Raw genomic sequence first — 5,173 nt, 5'->3', positions numbered from 1 at the left:
ACTCGTCTATGTGACTGTTGACTATCCGACGACAACCAATTAATAATAAAGTCAAACCAGTTTCGACGCCAATTAAATCGATTATCTTTTTAATACCATTAAATTTTCATTTTATTTTGTTTCCAACGTTGCCTTTTGGTTTACTTTTTACCCTCAAGATTAAAATTAATAAATAGGGTAAACATCAAATTTTAAAGACAAGAAAACTCGTTCAAATTAAGTTAAAAACGTTTATTTTGATTTCGTCAGAACCACACAAGTTTACAAAAAAATTAACACTACACTTAACACTAAGCATAAAAACGCTAAACATAATAATGAAAGAACACGAGAGTGAGACAAATTTCAAACATAATGTACAAAAATCACACAAATGTTGTTAAGCTGATATCACAGATAGAAAACCTTAAACCTAAAGCTAACACTACATACAAAAAAATGGAGATCTACATAAGCCTATCACATAGCTTTATGAGCACTTTTAAAAACTACCTCAGGAGCTATATTCAAGGAAAAAGGTGCTACAAAAGTGCTATATGAAACTTAATGTCTAGTTTAAAAAAAAACTGTGCATTTTTGTAAGTGTGCAAACTTATCAACTAGAGCTAAAATTAAAGCATGGTCTATGTACAATTTGATTGACACTGTTCGGCCTATAAAGTTGTTCCTAAGGAACGATTTAATTAAACACTAAACACTTTTAAAAATGGATAAAAATTTGTTCTTACATCTAGTAAAGCTTGTACTACAAAAATTTTTAAAAACTTGGCTTTTGTTGAATGAAACAAAAACCAAGTTTTATATTTTGCATGTTTTTAAATCTAGTTAAAGCATTTTTGTTGTCAAAGAAAATTTTTTAATTGAAGAAAACATTATTAAAGCTTGAGCAAATTAGAAGGTGCCTCATAATATACATTCTAGTAATATTAAACTTAAAGCTTTTTATCACAGTAATAGTCTTAACTAAAAGTAGTATCACAAAGTTCCGTCGTATGTAAAACATTCACTGAAGTTCAAAAAAATATCACATGATTATCACAGAAAGTACCTATCACAGTATATAAAGCTATTTTAATTGCACAAGAAGCTTCAGCAAATTAATTGAAGAGAAAATATGAGGGAAATGAAAAATAATCGGAACTAAATAAAATTATGATTGCACGAAAAATATAAAACTCTGATATTGCACAGTAAAGATTGCAATGTAATCACATTATTGCGTTGTCTAGTCCAAAACTGCTGTATTTGTGTAATTCCACAAAAAGCAAAATTAGTTGAAAAGATTATTGTCAAAAGCATGAAGAAATGAAAGTAATCGGAACTAAACAAAATTATGATTGCACGAAAGAAATAAAATTCTGAAATTGCATCACAGTAACGATTGCAGTAGAAACACATCAGTTTAGTGCAAAACTAATGTAATTAGTAACCTTCAGCAGATGAATTGAAAAAAAATTTGATGTCAAAAGCCAAATGAAAATTAATCGGAACTAAACAAAAAATCATGATTGCACGAAAAATATAAAACTCTGAAATTGCACAGTAACGATTGCAGGCAGTGTAAACACATTGCAAAACTACTGTATTAATGCTACTGTAACAGTACATCAATACACTAGTTTTACAGTAAAGATGCCAAAAAATAATATTGCACTTTAAAAAAATCAAAATTTAAGAATTGCACGATGCAGCTCAGCTTAGCAAACAATTCATCCATCACAAAACACACCTATTAACTAACTTGAAAACAGTCTAAAACCTAATAAAAAAAAAACTAAAACTAAAAAAATTACAAACTACATACCAAACAATTTAAAACCATGTTATTTTCTGTACAATTCTGCCAACTCCTTGATCAGATTGTCATGTTGTATTTCATCGTATTGATGAGTTGAAGGAAGTTGCCTCCCACTACTTTCATTGGATAACTCCTCAAAACTGGACCAATGACTGTTGAGGTTAACTCTGGCCGTTAAAGTTATCCTCCTGGATAGTCTTGGCTTGGATAACTGTAATAACAACAAAGTACTGTTAAAACAACTTTCAAAGTAACTTATGTATGTTGTAACTAACTAGAGTATTGTTGAATTTTAGTTTTTAAAAAGAAAAATTAAAGTACCTCTCTAACTGTCCGGGTCCTCCTGTAAGGTGATTTGATTTTGGCGCCCAACTCGGGCATCATTTGTTTACAACACATGCTAATGACGCAACTCAGCTGATTGTTGACGTTAAGTAAACAGCTGACGAACGAAGCGTGCTCTGACTCGTACCGACACAGTACTACCACGCTCCACAACAGCAGGTCGAAAAATGTGACGAAACTCTTCCAGTTAAAGCTATTTATACAGTCGAAGAGCTTTACCTGCTTTACCTGGCTAGGCGCAAGCTCGTATGCAATGTTGCCAAGTATGGTCGTACCGAAGTAGGCGTAAACACGGAACTCCCACTAGTACCTGCTTATAGGGTTATAGTGCCTTTTGTGGTTTGCTGTTTCAAGTTGGAATACTTGGGTTTTAGCTTAGATTGAGCATGGATTTTTGGTGTTTGTGCCGAAACTTGGCAACGTTGCGAGGGTTTTAGCGCGAGCTCTACACGCGACTAGCTCGTGAGGTGCGATGCGCGATTGTCTTGCTGCGTTCCTATTGGCTACCGCACTTACCTGTCCGACGTGCGCTTAAGTTTTTTTCCTTTTTTCCGGGATGCTGCTGTCTCTGTAACGAACTCTCATGTCGTCTTCTTTTTTTCTGGTCGTACCACGCAGTTCTTCGGTGTATAATTTGACCAGACCAGTGGTAGATAAGGCGGTTTAATTTAGTACCCAATATGTTAGTACCGTATAATTGCCGTGCTATTAATGGGTACTGTGGGTACGGATAGTTAATTAGAAGATTAAAGGCATTATGACGATATCAGGTTCTTAGTTGTAAAAGGCGTCATACATTAAATATAATTTTGATTAGGCCGCGGTGTGTTGGGCTTGATTAGCTTGTGAAGCTAACCGTATCTGATCTATTTAGATTATTGCTACCAAATTGAGCAGGTAATTTTGTCTATGTGTATGGAAGCTATAAATTTATCAACAGGATTGAGGATGCTTGCAATAACATTTGAACTTTTCTCTGTCATTTGTAAATAAGAAACCGAACCTACAACACATTTTTTTTTCTTTAAGAAACAATTTATTTTTTACGTCCAATAAAGAAAGAAAAATATACGTACATACTTATCAAAATATTCAGGTTTCTTCAAGATTTATTTAAACGTTCATATTACGAGAAGGCGTTAACCGATCTTCTCAGTTGTTCTCATGTTGTTCTATAGATTAAGAAACGCACTCAGATCCTGGCAAATAACTAGCTGCTAAGTAGTTAAGCTTCTAACTGAGCCTACAATTTGTCTAGTTAATAATTATATGTATTCTAGTTGCATTTTCAAATAAGTATCTATAACTATAGCTAAAGCTTCTTGCAATTTTGTATTGGTAATCGTAAAACTACATCTTGAGAACAGAGAAGTATCTGAAATATTACAGTAATTTAAGCTACTAAAATTAGCTTTAGCAACATAAATATTTTATCAGTTTTTTGGGTAACGGAAGTCTCAAAACCTCCGACTAAACAAAGGAGATGGCTTTACATTAAAATTACAAGATAAGACAAAATCTGGACTCAAGAATTTTCTTCTTCTTTGTCTGAAGAGGATTGCTTCTGTTTTTCTGCCGCTCATTTTGTTTCTGTTGTTGTTGTGGTTAGTGGTTGTTTTTCCATCTTTTTTTTTGGTCTTCCTGTTGGTATATAAGTTACATTACTTCACTTGGGTTGTTTTAATGAGCCCGTGTTGATATCTCAATATGTTTTTCTAGTTTTGTGTTTAGTAAATTAGGAAAAAAGTTATAGTGGTATCAAAAAGTATGCCATTTATCGTAGAATATCCATGGCCACATAAATTAGTAGAATGTAGCAAACTAATTTTAGAGTCTTGAAGTAAATTAATTCAAATGATAATACATAGTCTCATAAAAATCATACATGGTAACAAAAAATTCACTTGTGTGTTTGACTAAAGAAAAAAAAATATTTTCTTCTTGAGTAAACTTTCATTACTATTAAGAACTGATTACTCGAATTAACTTCATTTCATTTTTCAAGTTGTGATCAGCATGTAGTAAAATTCTGACCAACTGATTCTTTTACATTTTAATTTTAATAAATTCATCTTGATTTATTTTTTTATAAGCTCTTGTCATTGGTTTCATAATTTTATTAAATTGACACAAAACTGTGAAAATTTAAGTTTTCTATTTACATTTATTCTTTGGTTGCTTAATAAAAGTATAATAAAAACCGTAATTAAATAAGAAGACAAAGTTTTACTTTTGCCTTGTTGCCAACTCAATAATACTTGAATACTAATAAGTCCTACATATTTAAGTTATTATGGTAAGTAAGTTTAGCATCGAAGTGTTTAGCTACTAACTAGGCAATTTTGATTTTAGGCATTTTTAACCCCATGCTCTGAATTATAAAATTTAGGATAGCAATTTGCCAACTTCTAATTAGTTCTAAAAAGTTATCGCTTTGTGTAATACATTAAAATACATATTTGGGTCTGTCAAGATTGAAAATCCATAGTTGCTGTCCCCCCCAGCTGAAATCTCAAAAATATGCATATAAATAAGTGTCTAATTGAAATGCAAATTTTTTGAGTAAGTTATCTTTAGAAAAATGTATTATTGCCAAAAGCCAAAAGTCCATAATTTTTGTCATAAAATCGGCTTAACATTTTGTCGAATCTGATCAACTGATTCAAGAAGCGAAATGCACGCATAATCAGATATCAAATTATAATACTTCAAAATGTAGTATATAATGTGTTTGAATTAAGAAAAAATTGTAAGGGACAAGCCAAACTAACCTATTATTATAAGTTCTTGTGTCAAAAAATTGCCAAATTACTATTATAGTCAGAATATTTTAATTCCGGTCACTGAGATGTCTTGGGCAAGCTTAGATTAGGTTAGAATAGATTTTTTGACGGTTGACATTGTTATTAAATTGACTCCTGATGATTGACGTTGACATGAATAACATTTAACAAACAAAAAATATTGATATAATATTTTCAGTTCGATAAACAATGAATATTTCGATATGTCGTACCGGGTAAATAAATA

General features: G+C 31.6%; 1 long non-coding RNA gene across 1 annotated transcript; it reads right to left on the bottom strand.

Moving 5' to 3' along the window:
• Nucleotides 1–216: 216 nt before the first annotated feature.
• LOC145725888 (uncharacterized) lies at nucleotides 217–2,321 on the bottom strand. The gene is made up of 2 exons (XR_014177427.1): nucleotides 2,120–2,321; nucleotides 217–2,009 (listed from the first exon to the last, which is right to left on the bottom strand). It is a non-coding gene; the product is annotated as an uncharacterized LOC145725888 (long non-coding RNA).
• Between the last annotated feature and the right edge of the window lie 2,852 nt (nucleotides 2,322–5,173).

This window comes from Ips typographus, linkage group LG1, assembly GCF_016097725.1.
Source record: "Ips typographus isolate SLU linkage group LG1, UJ_Ityp_2.0, whole genome shotgun sequence".
Taxonomy (NCBI): domain Eukaryota; kingdom Metazoa; phylum Arthropoda; class Insecta; order Coleoptera; family Curculionidae; genus Ips; species Ips typographus.
The sequence above is the reverse complement of the archived record's forward strand: the minus strand, read 5'-3'. Positions and strand labels throughout refer to the sequence as shown.